Source organism: Podarcis bocagei (assembly GCF_964188305.1).
Source record: "Podarcis bocagei genome assembly, chromosome: 1".
Lineage (NCBI taxonomy): Eukaryota > Metazoa > Chordata > Lepidosauria > Squamata > Lacertidae > Podarcis > Podarcis bocagei.
In genome coordinates this window covers 83,469,168-83,487,385 of record NC_138125.1, presented here as the reverse complement: position 1 = coordinate 83,487,385, position 18,218 = coordinate 83,469,168, and the positions used below count along the sequence as shown (strand labels likewise).

Sequence of the window (18,218 nt, the reverse complement as noted above, 5' to 3'; positions counted from 1 at the left end):
TGATAACGTCCCAAATATCTAAGATATTTACTCAGAAGTAAGTCCTATTACGCAAAGAACCCATGTGACTTTAATTAGAAGCTTCCACTTTGTAGTTTAAATCTCCAGTTGCTTTATGGTTTTTTTTTATGAGCCTTGGCTTTGCTGATGAATGACTCCTTAATCAGTCAGTGCCTTTCCTCCAACAGGCTTGGGGACTTTAATATCTAATTTCCTCTATTCTTTCTTTCTTTCTTTCTTTCTTTCTTTCTTTCTTTCTTTCTTTCTTTCTTTCTGAAATAGAGCTGTTTTGCAATTAAAAAAGTAAAAGAAATATTAAGGGGAGGAAAACAGTATCTAAAATGCCCACTGGTGGGGAGCAGAACTGATTTAATTAAAGGGCAAATGAATCAATAATGCCCAGACCATATTGAACAGTGAGCAATTAGAGGCAAAAGCTGCAATCACCTTCTAAATCCAGCCCGCAGACAGTCTGGGAATCAGCGTGTTTTTACATGAGTAGAATGTGTACTTTTATGTAAAATGCATCTCGGGGCTATTTCTGAGGCCTGTCTGGTGTTTTTACATGAGTAGAATGTGTGCTTTTATTTAAAATCCATCTCTGGGTTATTTGTGAGGCATAGGAATTCGTTCATTATTTCCCCCCCTCAAAATATAGTCCAGCCCCCCACAAGGTCTGAGGGACAGTGGACCGGCCCCCTGCTGAAAAAGTTTGCTGACCTCTGATCTGGATCATTGGTAAAAAGTGAATGAATGAATGATGGCAGTTCCAGACTTAATGGCTAGTGTGCACTTGAGGCACTTAAAAATATTAAACCCTTTAACCCAAGTACAGTTTTTGAAACCATTGTTGCTTACTGTCCCTGGCCACTCAAAGCCAAGTAAAATCAAAATGTTTTACACTGCTTTGAGAGGATGCTTGCTCAGACTCCCTTAAGTCTTCAGGGGTGTTCCACAGACAAAGGGCAACCACTAGGAACACCTCTCTGTGAGTGCTGTGAATGTTAAACTTGAGAGGGTGCTTCCAAATATTATTGGAGCTTACAGTGAAGCAGAGGGATGGAGGCCATTGGTCAGGTATGTTTGGCCCAGTTTGTTTAGGGCTTCATAAGTCCCAACACATTAACAGTGTGATCCTGCACATGCCTACCTGGAAATAAACCCCACTTGAATTCAGTGGAACTTACTCCCTGGAAAGTGTATATAGGGCTGCAGCCTAAATTTAGTCAGTAAGGCAGTAAAGAGCCAGTGCTGATGGTCTATCATGGGTGTCATATGCTTCTTGTGACCTTCAAAAACTGAGAAGTGATGTTTTCTACCAGCTGACATTTCTGTGCTACTTTTGAGGGGCTTACCCACAGAAAACACAGCCACCTAACGTAGAAATGGTTAAGTATTAATTCTGAGCTGATCTTAAAAGAAAAGGCTGCAATAGAGCTTAAGTCAAGGATTCACTTGAGTGTCTAAATTTGGATAAATAAATCCAGGAGCACCTGAAGACAGTGATCCTGATAGTACGGAGTGTGCTCAGAGTGTCAAATTCTGTCCAGGTCACATGATCCTCCAGTCTTTATTACATCAATCATGCCTGGACATAATTACCATCATTTCACCTCTCACCCAGCTCCCTAAATTGAAGAAATTAAAAAGATAGAACTTGTATGCCATCTTTCCAAGAAATGCCCAGGGTGGTGAACTACACCCAACTTTGCTCATAAGGCAAAATCTCTTCAGCCTTGGCAGCAGGTATTCTTGGCAGGGTGGATGTCAGAGCTGGATTATTCGGAGAGCTGGATTGAGAGCTGCGGTGATACGGTAGCCAGAGAGCCTGAGCTAGGAATTGGGTGAAATCACTAGGTGGCCAGAGGCAGGCAAGCTACGTTCTCTCAGCTTAATAATGGGGGGATAATAGCACTACCCCTGTTTTTCAAGGCCATAATAAAAATTACATCATGATGATAATAATACAATAATGAATATATTTATTGTTTATTCCCCCAATGCACAAAGTGCTTACAATAGTGATAAAGAATAATAAAGCACATGTAAATAAAAATACTGCATGACAAGTGCTTTTAACATTTTGACAGTGCTATATCCATTTTAATTGATGCAGTTACTATTCCTTTAATGACCTTGAGAGTCTCTTCAGCCTTGCTGTGCAGCAGTAAGTAGAGGCAATTTCAAAAGTGCTCCAGCGCGAACTTGCATTTCATGTTGTAGAATAACATTGCTTTGGTTACAAACAAAGCTACTGTTTTATATTGCCTTGGGATCTGGAGTTCTTTGTTTGGGATGGAGGTACCACTGAGTCCTTGTGAGAAGCTGTGGCCAAACAATGTTGTGAGCGACTAGAGAAATGTATTCATTTGTTTTCATTTTAAGTTAGTTGGTTTGGGCATTTTAGGGAAGATTTATTCATGAACTGTTTTTCCAGGCTCATTCTTTCACAGAGGCATTTTCTTTGTATCCAGAAATATTGATGCAGCTGCTAGAGATTACCAAATCCCTCCTGCTAACTGCAAAATACTGGTTCCCATTGCTTGATGCCTTGCAGGTACTGAAGTGCTTTTTATTCTGTGGGAATACTGGGAATTGCAGAATTCACAGGGCCTTGAACTCTCAAGTTCATGTTATCTGTGCCTAGCATTCAAGAGTCATTAAGCCAGAAATGGGGCAGTCAAGCCCTCCCCCTGCTCTGTTAGGAGTTTGTGTAATTTTTATTTTTTAAAAAATCAGTGGGAGAATGCTAAAATAACACTTCCTGGCTTTTGCATCCCTAGGTTCACTTTATTTTTAGATCTCCCACTCTCGCCCTTCCTCTTCCTCCTCTTCCTCTCCCCAGTATTTTTCATACTTTTTGGGTGCTTTTTTTCTCCACCCCCAAGCTTAAAGAACCTTTCAAAATCATGCACATTCCAGCTGGTGAGGCATTGGAATGAAAAGCACATATTGGGAAGCTTATTATAAAATCTGAAGTTGGCAGCACTTCTGCTGTGTTTATTCAGTAGAATTCGCACTTAGTTGTGGCTCTTTGAGAGTCCCGGGTTTTGATCTTCGTTGTCTTGACACGGCATTGTTTTGGCAGCCCAAATCTTTTCCTCTAGCTTGTGTGAACCTTTGGAATGCACTGCACTGGATGTTAACGTGACTAAGTAGCTCATGTAGAAGTCTGTAGGAATCCATGTTGGAGTCTCCGCATCTCATTCCAGGATGACTCACTTTTGCTGTCATTATGCCCACCCTCTTTTCTCTCTCTTTCAGCAACATTATCTCTTTTCTTTCTCAATCCTCTATCTTGTCCCTCCTTCTACTAAAGTCTGTCATGATGTACAAAGATTGTTACACCTTTACGATCATGCATGACTAGGTGTTGTACTGCACAGAGTGGCATCCTCAGTATATTCTTCGTCTCAGAGCTGGGCCATCCAGCCACTGTTAAAAGTATTGCTATTGGCTTTCCCTTGTGCCCATGTACCTCTGCTCTGTACTGTGTCTGACTGAGCCATGTTTTCCCTGTCCCTACAGGGTGTACCCATGACTTTTTTTCCAGCCGGAACTCGCCAGAACTTAGTTCCGGCACCTCTCAGGTTGGCGCCATTGCCATTCTAGTAGAACAAGGGAGGCGTTCATGGTGAACTCCAGCGCTTCTTTTTCTAGAAAAATAGTACTGGGTGTACCCCTCTCCCCATTCTGTTTTGTGTAGAAATACCTCAGGGGGAGCCATGAAGATATGACACCTCAGCTATGCATGCTCACTAAAGGTCAGGCTTTATAATGATGTTTAAGACTCTTACAATGACAAGGTATGCATGCTTAGGTATAGTTGAGAGTGTGCTCCATACAAAACCCAAAGAGATAGAGTATGTGTTAAAGGGTGGGGCATAACTGTCTCTTGCAACTTTTGACAGCTATGTTGTTTTCTTTCTGAGTGAAACTGGGGGCCATTTCCCCCACTCCTTGTTCAGAAATGGATAGGGCTGCCATGGGTCCCATAGAATTGCTTTGGTGGCTAGATCTGGCCTCTCTTCTACCACGTGATCATCCTTTGTACTTATGATCACTAATTCTGAGATGAACGTAAAGGGTATGCATTTTACCTCATGAATTTGTTTTTCAAAAACACATGCAGCAGAAGACTGAAGTCTAGATAGATTTCAGAGGCTTTGTTCCAGGATAACTGATCATGTACCCAAGTCCAAAAGGAACTCTGATTAGTTAGATCATAGATAGCTTTGCTACTGTCAGATTGAGGGATTCAGATCTTACCAATCTTAAACTGGTTGTGTATCTGAACATCTTGAACCATCAGCGCTGGCTTTATTGTAAATAATAATAATAATAATAATGAAACAGGGAAATGTTCTTTGATCACTGGCATGATATGCTTTGTATCTTGTTTTAGTATCAATGCATCTGTTTCCATCTGTGCTTTCTGACTGCGCTCCCAAGGCTACCAAGTAGAAAGGAAGTCTTTGAGAAAAAGCATGGTTTGGAAGGGCTGTGGGTAAGCAAGACTACCAAGATGATGGAAAGAGAGGAAGGTATACTCCTCCTTTCAAGAAAACCCTTTTTTTTAGGAGGGGGAAGTTGGCAATGTAAAGAGAGTTGAGTATTTTCAGCTATGCTAAATTAATATAATGATACAAAATGACCATGATGGCTCTTTGCAAGGAAGGAATATAAACAGGAACATCTTTCAGATGCCACAGCTCTGTTGAAGTCAGTGGACCATCTGTGCCCAGCTATCAGAGAAAGGCGCGTAAGCCTCTTGCAGTTCTGTTTCAAAGGCTCATCTAACTTGGAGGTTAAAAGTAGAGGCATCCTATCTTTTATCTGGAGGTGACATTGGGTAGTTGGTCTAGGATGTATTGCCATAGTGATCCACAAATGTCTACATTAAGCTCCATATGATTTTGGCAATATCCTGAATTGATTCACTGTCTCATTTAGCCAGAATTGTCTGTTCTTGACTTTATATTTTTGCTCTCCTGTTTCTTAAGCAGACAACTTTCCCAGCCAAGCTGGAGTTGGGCAAAATGGAGATGAGCAATTGAGCATTGTTACATGTTGTGGTGTGATAGTTTGCATCACCCCTCCTGCACCCAATTTTCCTACTATAATCACTGGTCAAACACATTCAAAAAGTCAGGTTTCCTTGTAAAAAATACTCTTGCTTCTTCAGGGAAGGTATGCAGACGCTCTAGCTCACAGTCAACATGGAACTTATTTTTCCATGTGGACTTTTTTACACATTTGCCCACACAAGGGTGCTTTCATTTGAACTTGTACCTCAATGTTTTCCCATCCATACTGCTGCAAGGTGCTTGATGGCACGCTTTCACACTGTGTTTTTGTCCTCTTTCCTCTCCCTGAGTTTCAGAGACCTGAGGTCCATTGTGGTGTTTGTTTGCCTATGCACATGGCCATTTTTTGCGGGGGGCAGAATACAAGTTTTCAATAAATCAGACTTGCACAAAACAATGGGTTAACACTTTTTAAAAAAATGTAGGTGTATTGTGGCTGGCCCTACCAGCAACCCACTGAGGAGCATCTCCCCAATGGAAATAATAGATGGCACCCAGGAAAACATCACACACCTCTCTCTCTCTCTCTCTCTCTCTCTCTCTCTCTCTCTCTCTCTTCCCTCTCCCTCCACACAGTTCAGTTCATCCACATTTGAGTGACGCGATTTTATGTTGGATCTTTCTTTTCCTTTGATCTTTTCCCCAGCTCTTTCAGGAAAATCTGAATCAAGCAGGTCAAAGTGCAGGCTGTTAGTTGGATGAGTACAATATTGCGTGGGCAGCATGAACATGGTCTGTGCGCACAGCCTTATAGTTTAGATTTTTCATATCAGGTGTATCAGTAGTTACAACCTGGAGACTTCAAGAGAGATTTTACAAGCAAAAAGGAGATATCTTTCAAAGACTTACATTCCAATGCCCCAAGACTTACATTCCAAAAGGAGAGCCTTAAGGAACTTTTTGTCAAAGTATACAGTCATAGGTTCACCACAGTTACATTAACACATCTGTGACTGCTAAGTCTTTCATATTTCTCAGTCTTATTCCAGCTAATCGTCCACTTCATTGATGCCAAACGGTGGGCAAAGGAGTCTGTTCCATAGACTGCAGTTGAGAAGGGTCAGTCATCATAGTGACTCCTCCAGTGGCAGGACTGTTATTTCAGATTCACCATTCTAGCCGGTGCCATAGGACTTCTTTAAAGCCATGTAAAGCAGTCACTGCTTCATCCAGCAGTGTCTTACTCGAAGTGGTTTTGGCTCTTCCAGATCTTAAGCAGTTGTCTTTCTTAGCCCCACTACCTTAAATCCTTTTAACTGGCAATGCCAAGGATTGAATCTGTGACATGCTGTCACCGAAATGTGAGCATTATTCCTTAGCTATGCTTTTGAGGATTATACCAACCATATTCTGTTCTTATGATCAATGAGCAGAGGTAATAAGCTGTTAGTGAACGTAAATGTGATAGGCTAGATGGAAAAGGAGGACATTTCCTGCCATCCATTGCAACATTTTCATGGTTTTCTCTACACACGTATTCTTTCATACAAGAAAAAAACATGACATTGGCTTTTAGACCTATGGTGCTATAATAGGGTTAATTTCCCCCAACCTTAATAATTCCCTTTAAAATAAAGCAAGATTGCAAGGAAACTGCTGTACAATAAAAATAAACAGATATCTTCTGTTATTGGCAGGTACACGCTGATATTTTCAGTTCATATCTGCAGAGTTTCAGGAATTGAGGTTTTAAAATAAGCATGGGGGGGGGGAATATACCTATATGAACATAATGAGACCCCTGGAGATATTCAGCTGGAATATGAACTATTGGTTTCATATTCTCAAGCATTCTTAATGCAAGCTATAAGTCAAATCTTGTTGCCATCAGGATGCTGTTTCACTTCACCTGTGATTAAGTAACCAGTCTGCCCAACTCTGGCTGGGTTAAAAGAAAAATATTTTCGACTATTCTTTTCCTCCTTGGTCCTTTCTGCTCTGAAGCATGTGGTCAGTTGGCAAACTTGCTGGCACCAACTCCTTTTGTTGCCTCTTTCCCCCCTTGCCCACTCTCCTGGATCTGGCCTGCAATTCTGCTGAGAAATACTCTCGGACCCTGCAGTCAGCACCTCCAAATTTGGCACCTGAATCCATATTTACATAAAGTTTCCTGCAACACAATCCTACACATTTCCCCAGAAGCAAAGCCTACTGAGTGCATTAAGGCTCATTCCCAGATAAGGGAGCCTAGTATTGCAGCCTTACCTGCCTACTCTGAATGCTTTTCTTTCGGGGACACCACCCCATCTTCTATTGTCAGCTTCTGCTAAAGGAGAATAGACAAGGTAAATGCAAGCTAGTTGCAACAGGCATATGGGGTTAGAGATACTGAGGGAGGCATGGGAAAGGAAAGGAAGTTCTCTAAATAAACAGCACCTATCCACCCAATGGAAGCCCCTGTGCCCCTTTCTCTCTAGGGCTCTTTCCATTCCTCATGGAGGCACAGTAAGTTTTCATTCACCTGTGCTTTGTTAGAAGACTCTCCTGATATTTTACCTTCCTCATCGAAGCTGTCGGAGCAGATTAATTTTGGCTTAACATGTGCTGCACAGATGTCATAATAAAGCATAATTACCTTGTCATCCTCTTCACTGGCTTTTCATCTATCAACAATAGCTGCACTTCTCTTCTTCCTAACACATTGTTCTATATATTCCACCTGTGCTCCATAAAGCACATGGCTTTGGGTCACATTTCTGGGTGATTAACCACATGTTGAGTCTGCTTAAAACAACTGCATTGTTTTGAAGACCACCCCTTAGGAAATGTTCATCTGTTCTTGACACCACAACACATTCTCGTGTCTTGTGCTAATGACGCTAAAGAGGGAGGGCATTTTTCTTGGAAGATCCTGTCATTTCAATCTGCTCCTCTTGTCTGCAACTGAAGGATCGCCCAAGCAAGAGCTTAAATCAGAGAAGGCCCCATCGTCAGCCAAAGCTTGAGAAGCTTTCATGAGTAAAGTTCAGTTCAGTTACATGTTTGAGAGCGAAGTTTACTTTGCAAATATTTAGTATGTATATGTTTGTGTGAGGTGTGAGCAGGGTTTGCAATGCAGGTGAGTGACAGGAAGGGGAAAGGAACAGTTCTCTCAAGGAAGGAGAGACTGTGCAGTTTGAGCTTGAATTGGTCTTCCCATTTTCCCTAACATGCATGCCCAGAAGCAGAACTGTTTTGCTCCTGTAGCAACATTCCTTATGTGTTCTGAAGGATCTAGTCACCCAAACACCTCTGGCTGGGCTGTGATCATCAAATAACCAGCCCCTAGATTAGATCTGTTCTGCAGAAGTTGCAAAGTCCACAGAGTGGGGTGGACACAGCTGCTGACTACCACTTGACTGAGATGGCTATGTAAATTGTATGAGTGTGAGACTGAATGTGGAAAAGCCTGTGTTTTACCCAGGAATTGCCTTCTAATCCACCCTTAATTTTTAACCAACAGATCAGTTGGGGCTGGAGATGCACAAATCTGTTAACTTTGGTTTCTCTCAGTTTCTCATTTTTCCTATCTTAAATTGTGTTCTTCCTATTTCTGCAGCAATTTGTGATTTTTTTTTTAAGCAAGCAAGAAAATCTATCAGCATTGTAAGGTGAATTTCTCCTAATATATACGTTTTTGTACCCATTGGTTGGGAAACTGCAGTGCAAAATTAGGAGATTCAAGTATTAAGAAGGGTGAATTAGGTTGTTTATCATTAAAATGCAAACAAATTTCTCCCCCATCCCTAGTTCTGCCTATGGATGCTTGAGAAATGAATTATTTCTGAAATCTGATATGAACTGACTTGAGCCACGTCTCCCAGACTAATGTGCAGATTGGACTGTAGAGCTCCTTTGGAATTGTGCACTTCAGCAAATTTTGTGATGGAATCCTCAGTAAAATTATTTAAAAATATGTTTCATATATTAAGAATACATTTAATGCATGGGCAAAGCAGAGGGTAGGGAAGGGAGAACAGAAGACAGAGAATCCACTTTTTCTTGGGTCGTGCTGGGCTCCTACTGGAAAAGTGGACAGTAGTGATAGGGCATTCTTCCCTCCTTTTTTGTATGTATTTTGAAAGTTATTTTTAAGTTTCACAGCATGGATTCAAATGAGAGAATAATAAACTAAACCACTGCCAGTTCCAGGGCTGGCTTATTCTATCTGCTGTGACTGAAACACCTCCTTTCCCCCACTCTTATGTTGGTGCCCCCAAAAGTTGTAGACCCAGCCATAGATCACAGATCTGAGGCAGCTTATGAGGTTGGATCTCCCTCTCCAGGGATGGATTTCTGTATTTGTTCACTTAAGAGGGAGATAATCCAGATTGTGGCAGCTAGACTGGTGACTGGGAGTGGCCGCCAAGACCATATAACACTGGTCCTGAAAGACTTACATTGGCTCCCAGTACGTTTCCAAGCACAATTCAAAGTGTTGGTGCTGACCTTTAAAGCCCTAAATGGCCTCAGCCCAGTATACCTGAAGGAGCGTCTCCACCCTCATCGTTCAGCCCGGACACTGAGGTCCAGCTCCGAGGGCCTTCTGGCGGTTCCCTCACTGTGAGAAGTGAAGCTACAGGGAACCACGCAGAGGACCTTCTTGGTAGTGGTGCCCACCCTGTGGAACGCCCTCCCATCAGATGTCAAGGAAATCTGACTTTTAGAAAAAATCTGAAGGCAGTCCTGTTTAGGGAAGTTTTTAAATGTTTGATGTTTTATTGTGTTTTTAATATTTTGTTGAGAGCCGCCCAGAGTGGCTGGGGAAACCCAGCCAGATGGACGGGGTATAAATAATAAATAATACTGTAATAATAATTATAATATCCCCACCCCACTGTATTGCCCCTGAGATCCTCCCAAGGACCACATTTCAGCCTTAAATATGTTTAGAAATATGAATTTTAAGGCATATCTGTTTAGAGACTGCGAGAAAATACATCTGAAAGTATTTAAAATGTGATTAAAAACAAAAAACCACCCACCCAAAGGTTAATGCAGAAATGGGATTGACTGGGTTTATGAATGAAAGTGACAGGTACTTGAAACAGACAGATCCATCCATCCCTAGTTGTGGCAAGGAACAAAATCCTCTGAATTACAGGTGGTCATTGTGAAAGGACAAGTACATCCCCCCCCCCCACTCTTAAGAGGGAGAGCCAGTTTCTCTATGTATACCAAGAAGCTTGTTTCAGCCTCTACAGCTGCAGACTTTCTGCAAGGGCTTGTTGCTCTTAAGCAAGATATTCTGGATGAGTGTTCCAGTGCTGGCAGGAGGGTTGGGGGTCAGGTCAAGGGAACACCCAGCCACAAATGTTTTTATATTTATTTTATTGGATGTTCACAATGGTCTTGGGTGTGCAGGCTGTTAGAATTGTGCCTTTGTTGGGAATATCCAACAGAGGCTTATGACACAATAGTAATGAGTGTGTTGCCCACCTAACCTTCTGGAAACCATTAGGATGGTATTCTTCTCCCCCACTCCCTTTTTAATGACAGAAAAAGAAAGCCAAGTGTTGACTTATTTTACTATCCTTTATTATTTAGACCAGGAGGCCTCCTCTACAAAACAAGGGGCCTGGTTCTCCAAAAATATGGTTCTGCAAAGAAAACGTTCCTACCTCGTAGACATCAGTGATGATGAAATCACACTGGCTTAGTAGTAATAGTAGTAGCAGTAGTAGTAATATTTTTCCCATCCTTTTTTGGTGTGTTTTATCAGGTTTTATTATAAAATATGTCTGCTCCATGAGTTTTAAACATCTCCAAACACAATAGGAAGGAGGTGGCAGCTGAGTCTAGCTGGACTGCCACCTTCACTTCTAGGAAAGAAGTTGTCTACAGTGTAGTCATATATTTTTTTTCACCTTTTTTCTGTTTGCACACACTATGTTAGATGGTTATCATCACATGAAGAAGAGATACCTGAACAAGATACAGCTAAGAGCTCTAGAATTAAAAATGAATACACAACTCTCCAAATTCCAATTGTACAAAAGAAACCGCTTCTGGTTTGGGGGAGTGGTGGTAGGCGAGGGGGCAGGAAATACTTCACAGGCAGGCTGGCTGGAGCAATGGCTCAGTTTGCCAATGGTGGTAATAATACTTTGCGTGTCAGTTGTAGCACCTCTAATCAAAGGCTATCCTAGCATTAGGGGATCAGTTTGAACTACGTTTACACAGACTGATGAACTTTCTGCCCCATGATATCAGCGGAGACTTCTTGTGCAATGCCGCTTTATTTAACACGTTCAAGGCCCTGATTTTGAAAGCCTCACACCATCCCCTTGTGAGGTAGGGAAGTATTATTATCACCATTGTACAGTAGGTGGGCAAAGTGAGGCCATGAGAAGTTTGCGAACTAACCCAGAAAGTTGCTCCATGACAGAGATAGAAAGAGAATCCAACCATCCTGGTGCTTTGTGTATTTATCTGTATCTCTACACACAAACACACATTGCTTCCTGTCAATTTGTATGGCTCCAGTTCTCTACCAAGCCACTCACCAAAGCACCCCGGTTGTCAGCCAATCAGTGCCACCATTGCTGTCGGCCAGCAATATGAAACGAGGTTACTTCTGTTTCCTGTCGTGTGCTACCAGGTTTATCAATCTTGAACTTGTCTGATTTTTTAAAAAGTGAAGCTAAGAATGTTTTATGGTGATTGATTGGATTTGACAAGATTGTCTGGCACTTGAGATGACTTCCCTCACTGGCGAGCTCTTTTGCATAAAACGTGCACCTATCATCAGTTTACATAGAGCCTGAAGTCTCATCGGCTATCTACTGAGGGCAGAATTGAAGAGCAAGAAGTAACTCTGACGCCATTGCAGGCATTCATTCCCGCCAGATCCACATGAACCGTGAAAGTGAAGCTGCACAATTCATGGAATGCAGGTATGTTGACAAAAAAGGACCCTCTCCATTTGCTGATGAGATGCCACAATGTTACTGGTTTTTCTCTGCTTTCCACCCACCAATGATGTGAAGGCTTAGTGAAATGCACACAGTGACATCCTAACACAGAGTAAGTACATGATACTGAATGCTACTGGGGAGAGGAGAATGGTGCATGTAGCTTTTTGTTCTACTTTGAGGCTGATGTGGTAGAAATGAACAGGTGCCAGACTTCAAAGGTCACTCTTGCTCTTTAATCCAAGAAGCTCACCTCACCTCACGATCATGAACAAAACAAAACAAGAACAATAGTAGGAAAGGACCCTGCGATGCCAGCTTTATTGTTTCTGTTTTGGATATGAAAGTTAATAAGCTTGTGGAGTTCTGGTAACTTCCTGGTGTTTACCTTGCAAGCATGAGGTAAAACTAGAAAGGTATCTGGTGACTCCGCGGCTTTCCCATTCTGGCTTGTGTTTGGATGAAGAGGAGGGAATATAATTTCACTGGAAACCGCAATGTTAGGCTGGGGGCAGAGGCGAAAACAGGATATTGGCACAGGTGCTCAGTACAAGGCTAAAATCTCTTTTTAAAATATTTCTAGTCTGCTAATCATAAAAAGCATCATAGCAGTTTATGGAAGTAAAGCATCAGTCAGTGCCACCAAAGTAGTACAATCAAAGCCAATATAAAATCTGGCTTGTAGAGTAAGTGGATGGGAAGCTTCTCCCAGTATAAAATTATTTGGTTTCTGTGTGATAGGCATAATAACAATCTGGGAGAAGCCAGTGTTACTAGAAAACTGGACTCTTGCATCACAATGGGGAACTATTATATATGTCCTTTCAGATCTGTCACTGCTTATATCAGGCCTGCACTGCCTGAGATCCAGCAGGCCAAATACTAGCAATGGATGCCACACCAGGTGCACACTACATCTCCTGGCTGCTTGGGACTGTAAAAGCAAAGTTGAGAGTTGGTCAGTGGGTTATCTGACACGTCACCTTCAAGGCTACTGAGCTGTGTTCTGCTTGGCAAGTTAAAAGTTGTGCACAACTAATATAGAATTTTTTCCAACCCGTTTTTCAAGAACGAGGAGTGAATTTCTCAGGATTACTCAGCTGCCTAAAATGCCAAGTAAGCTTTTGCTGATATGGAAAGCCAGTCATCCAACCATCTTATCTGCTATTATGGTCATTGTGTGACTTCCTCCCCCATTAATAAAACACTTGCCACCCATAATTGTCAGTGTCCTGTTTCCACTGCTGTTTATACTTTCCAGTGATAATCACAGTGCAGAATCTGTAATGTCACCAAGGATCTGTAATGTCATGACGAACTAGATAATGATGCTTGTGAGCTTCTCGTGATGTGGAAGATCCAAATTCAGTTTGTTGTGATTTGTACAGCCCTGCAATTTGTGACTATTTGGGGCAAGCCAAGTGTACATGAAAACACCAGCAACTCCCAACTGCTTTGTGAATTTTAGACTGGGATAGAGGAGGATTTTCTTCCCGATAAAAGCACTTTAGCGCTTCAATCCAAGAAAGGGAATAATGGTTTGTGATTTTGATGGCCTTTTTCTCACACTAAATAACAAAACACAAAAACTGATGCCCTTTTGTGGATCGCCTGTTAAAACCTTTACAAAAGATGGCATCAAAATTAAATTGGGCACAATTCACTAACAGTAGAAGAAGTCATTAATAAATAATAAACATTATTATTAATAAATAGCTTGATGGACTTAACAATTATTTTACTGAAGACTTATTAGGAAGCAGCTGAGAAAAAGGTTCTCGCATTGTCTTGGAACAGAGAGCTGATAAAATACTGAAATAGGATGTCATGTATTCCCCAGTTTGCTTTGGCATTAAAAACCCCATTGTTTCTGATATCCCACTATTATAATTATTATATTTTTGCATCTGATTGGCTGACAGCTGTACAAGAGGGGGCACAAAAATAAAAAAGCAGGCCCCTCTCATTTCAATACAATTTGGTTTTATTTCTCCATTAAGACATTACCTATTAAACAAACGTCAATTGCTAAATCATGTCTCACTCTCTCTCCTTCTGCCCTCTTCCTCAACAATGGGATAATAAAGAAACATATAAAAACTTCCTTGGGGCTCTTTGATTTTTAAAAAGCCTGCCCAGCTGAGTGGATGCCAAGAAATGCCATGAGGGGAAAAGAAGACGAAAGAAAGCCAAACCCCAACTCATTTTCTATAAGAGCCCTGATTCCCCCCCCCAACTTTCCCCCAACTAACTGGGGTTTTTCTCCTATTCCTGCAAGCCTCCTTTATTTTCAGCAGTGTATTGTTACATGTATAAAAATGTGCCTACCAGAAATATCATTTAGGCATCTGTACATCATATAGAAAAAAAATACTGTAACACACTGACTAACTCAACAAAATAAAACACCCTTAAATTCCACCCCCCCAGCTATTATACATATTATTACAGTCAACCTGCTCAAGGATAGCCTGAGAGAACAGACCCATTGGTTAACTGCTTGGAGGAAGAAGCTGAATGCCCTATTTTATTTTATTTTAAGTGCTGGAAGTTTGGCTCACACTCCACAGGATTAATGACCCACGACAGAAGGAAGGTATTGAATGCCCTATTTGAGCTTTCCTCTGTACAATGGCCTGGCTGGGCGAGGACAAAGCTCTGGAGGAGGAAGGAGCTTTCATAATCTATCCACTGGTGGACAGATCCCTCCTATTTGACTCAAGTAGTATTCAGTGGCAATGTGCTGCCTAAAAAGATGGCTGCGTAAAAGGAAAGAGCTTCAACTAAGCAGGGTTGTGAAGTTCATTATCTGGAGGGCTCGTGGCAAGGGAAGAGCTCGTGAAGACTTTTCGGTAGGACTGTGAAGGTCAGAAGAGGAGGGGAAATTGGTAAGTCAGTCTGTAGCATAACATGTGAGGATCTGAGCAATTGGAGGAGAGTGAAAGAAGGTGGGCAGAGAGTGTGGGTTGGATTCAAGTCCCTACTCAAAGTAGGCCCATTGAACTCAATAAGCCCATGTTATCCTTGTCTCTTAACATCAGGCCTATTCTGCACAGGACCAGCATTGAATACCATGCAAGGAGCATACAGGGCAATAGTGGGAAGCTGGGGTATGTGAGAATTGATGTGAAGGGGCAGCAGAGCATGATAGGTTTTAGGTTGGAGGCATGGACGTCTCCTCATCCCAGTTTTCCAACCAAATATTAGTATGCAAGTGCTACTCATGTCACTGCAATTTTGCATAAAATCCACATTTGGGGGCCTGGCTTATGCCACAGCTGCTATTCCATAGCTTGGGAACCCCAAGAATCCTGCTATCCATTTGCCCACCTGTGTCTGCATTTTCTAGGGGTCCTGCCAATCCAAATGGCCTTTATCCACTCCACTGCCTTTCTACTACCATCCAGTAATCACTTGGAGAATGCACAATTTAGTTTGGGTGGCAAAATAGTCCAGAGCTCCTGACAGTATCAGTCATCCTGAAACATTCCTGTCACTTTGCATATAAGAGTGTTGCGCTGGCTGTTAAACCAGCAGTCACTTGGGTCTTTTATCACTCATGTTGAGCCAGTGATAGCCCAGTGATGCAGTGTTAATAGAACATGAGTGCCACCTAGTGGGTACTTTTAAGCATGCTTGCATCTTCCTGGCTTTTATTTCTCATCTGCCATGGTGCTTGGAGCAGAAGGCTTTACATTATGATTGCTGTCGGTGACAGTCAGCCTCATATATATCATCTCAAGGCTTAGGAGTTCATATCAGATGGGCAATTTTGTGGACTGGGAAACTGCAGCCACCCAACAATCTCTCATTGGGAACTAGATGGAATAATAGCTACCTTTGTGCTAAGCAAGGGATAAGTGAAAGGCCTGTGACCTGGACAGCCAGAGCAAAAAACGAAATAATGCTTGGCTGGTGAAGAGCCCACTTGGCCCTCACGTTGGAAGCAAATAGGGTTGTATCCAGTGCTCATTCTATGCAGAGTAGCCCCACTGAAGTTAATTGGGCTTAAGTTAGCCATGTCCATTAATTTCAATTGATCTATTCTGAGTAGAAATAACACTGGAAACAAGTCAAAATCCTCTGGAAGCAGCTGACAAAACTGACAAGGCCAGGGGAAGAAAAATCTCATTAGGACTCTATCCCAGCAGCATTGATAGAACCTCTTGCATGCAGAGATGGCTTAAGAAATGTTGGCGCTAGGGGCAGAGAATCCAAATGTTACCACCCCTCGTAGTAAAAATACAGTACAGTGGTACCTCGGGTTACAAACCCTTCGGGTTACAAACTCCGCTAACCCGGAAATAGTTGCTCCAGGTTGCGAACTTTGCCCCAGGATAAGAATGAAAATCATGCGGCGGTGGCAGCAGGCCCCATTAGTGAAAGCGCGCCTCAGGTTAAGAACGGTTTCGGGTTAAGAACGGACCTCCAGAATGAATTAAATTCATAACCCGAGGTACCACTGTATTATATTATGTAGCACTTCATATAATATTAGAATAGAATTATATTAAACAACAGTTTCTCCCTGCCTTTAAGGACTGTGTCTTTCAAATAAGTTAATAGGAGTAATTTTGAGTCTAGCTGAACAGGTTGTTTCAACATGCTTCTTATATTAGATACCATTTCCTGCTGGTATTGTTTTTGCTTCAGGGCAGTTCCACAAATAGTGGAAATTATATGCTGTAACTGAGCTGCATTTCCAACAGTCATCATTACTGGTATCATAAATTCTAGCTATTCTAAGTGGGGTTAAATGCCACATTGACCGTAATTCCTCTGAATTGCCTATATATTTCTAGGTGTCTCTTGAGATAGTTACCCCAATCACTGCTTCCCATAACACAATCTATCTTCTCCCATATGAGTAATCATTCGATATATATGAGGTCTTTTCATTTCCATATTCATTTTTCAAAGTTATCTGCCTAAATCTATAAATTCTCAGCTGATTGTTTAAGAAGAATGTGAAAATATCTATATCCACATGAATCCTGTTTTCCTTAAGCTGTCCCTCATTTCAGGCTTTCACTTGATTGTATGAGGCCAGAAAATGTCTCAGTTCCAGCTTTCTGTCAATTAGAGAACAGGCTCGCAATGCCATTTTTGTTAAAACTGTGGATGAAATAAAGTGGAGGCACCTGGGGAGATTGATGGGCAAAGCAGCAGAGATAAAGGAACTCAGAAATGTTTCTTACTACTTTGATGTTCAAATTGAGAGAGAAGAAGATGGCTCTCCAGAACAGTCTGCCAACCAAGGGAGCTGAACGCACACCTTTTGAGCATGGAAGTGTACCAAACATATCACACAAATCTGTGTTTGGCAGCATTGCCTATGCCTATGTACCCATGGAGAACAGGGACAAGTTAAGACTCCAGAGAGGAACAGGCAATTATGTTTGGATATGGTATTGGAGGCAGATATTACAAAGTGATGAACTTGAATACTGGAAAGGTCAGCACAAGACATGCGGTTCATTTTGATGAGCACAGGAAAGCTGACAAGAGATAGATTTTTCTGAGGAGTCAGAGGAAGAAACACAAGCCCACAAGTACTTTCCTCAATTGATGTCCAGATCTGTTTTCTACTGTCACACCACTTAGCACAAATGATGAGCAGCAAGGAGAAGCAGAGGAGTAGAGTCCAAGCAGCAGTGCTCCCACAGGAGAGGAGACTGATGATGAGATGCCTGCACTTGGTGATGAGGAAGATGATGTGACTCCAGAGACAGAGGTCAGGTGCTCATTGAGACCCAAGAAAGCTATTCCAACTCCACAACTGCCCTCCATCACAAGCCGGCATCACCCCATGAAACCTTCCACCTGGGAAGAGATGGAGCAGGTGGCAGCCGCTGAAGCCTGTCTATGGAAGGAAGGTGCATGGAGATGGATGCCCTGCACCAGAACCAAACCTGGACTTTAATCAAGATGCCCCCCAGGAAGAAGACAATTGGAAGCAAGTGGGTATGCAAGGTAAAGCAGGGTACAGAACGGGAAGATGAATGCCACAAAGCAAGACTTGCTGCCAAAGGTTACTCGCAAAAGTATGCAGAGGACTACAATGAGGTTTTTGCATCTGTAGTGAGATGCACCATTAGACTGCTTTTGAAGGTAGCAGCTTCTAAACAAATGGAGGTGAAACATTAAAACTGGCCATTTCCCTACGTTGGAAGACAGGGCTGTTTATGTTACATGACACGTCCTGCCCCCCTTTGCAACTAGCTTGCTGCCTCTGGTA

The 18,218-nt window shown here is 42.1% G+C and overlaps 1 long non-coding RNA gene across 1 annotated transcript; it reads left to right on the top strand.

Moving 5' to 3' along the window:
• Positions 1–446: 446 nt before the first annotated feature.
• LOC308590964 lies at positions 447–16,528 on the top strand. Its single transcript, XR_014009975.1, has 2 exons — positions 447–16,244; positions 16,289–16,528. It is a non-coding gene; the product is annotated as an uncharacterized lncRNA (long non-coding RNA).
• Positions 16,529–18,218: the final 1,690 nt, after the last annotated feature.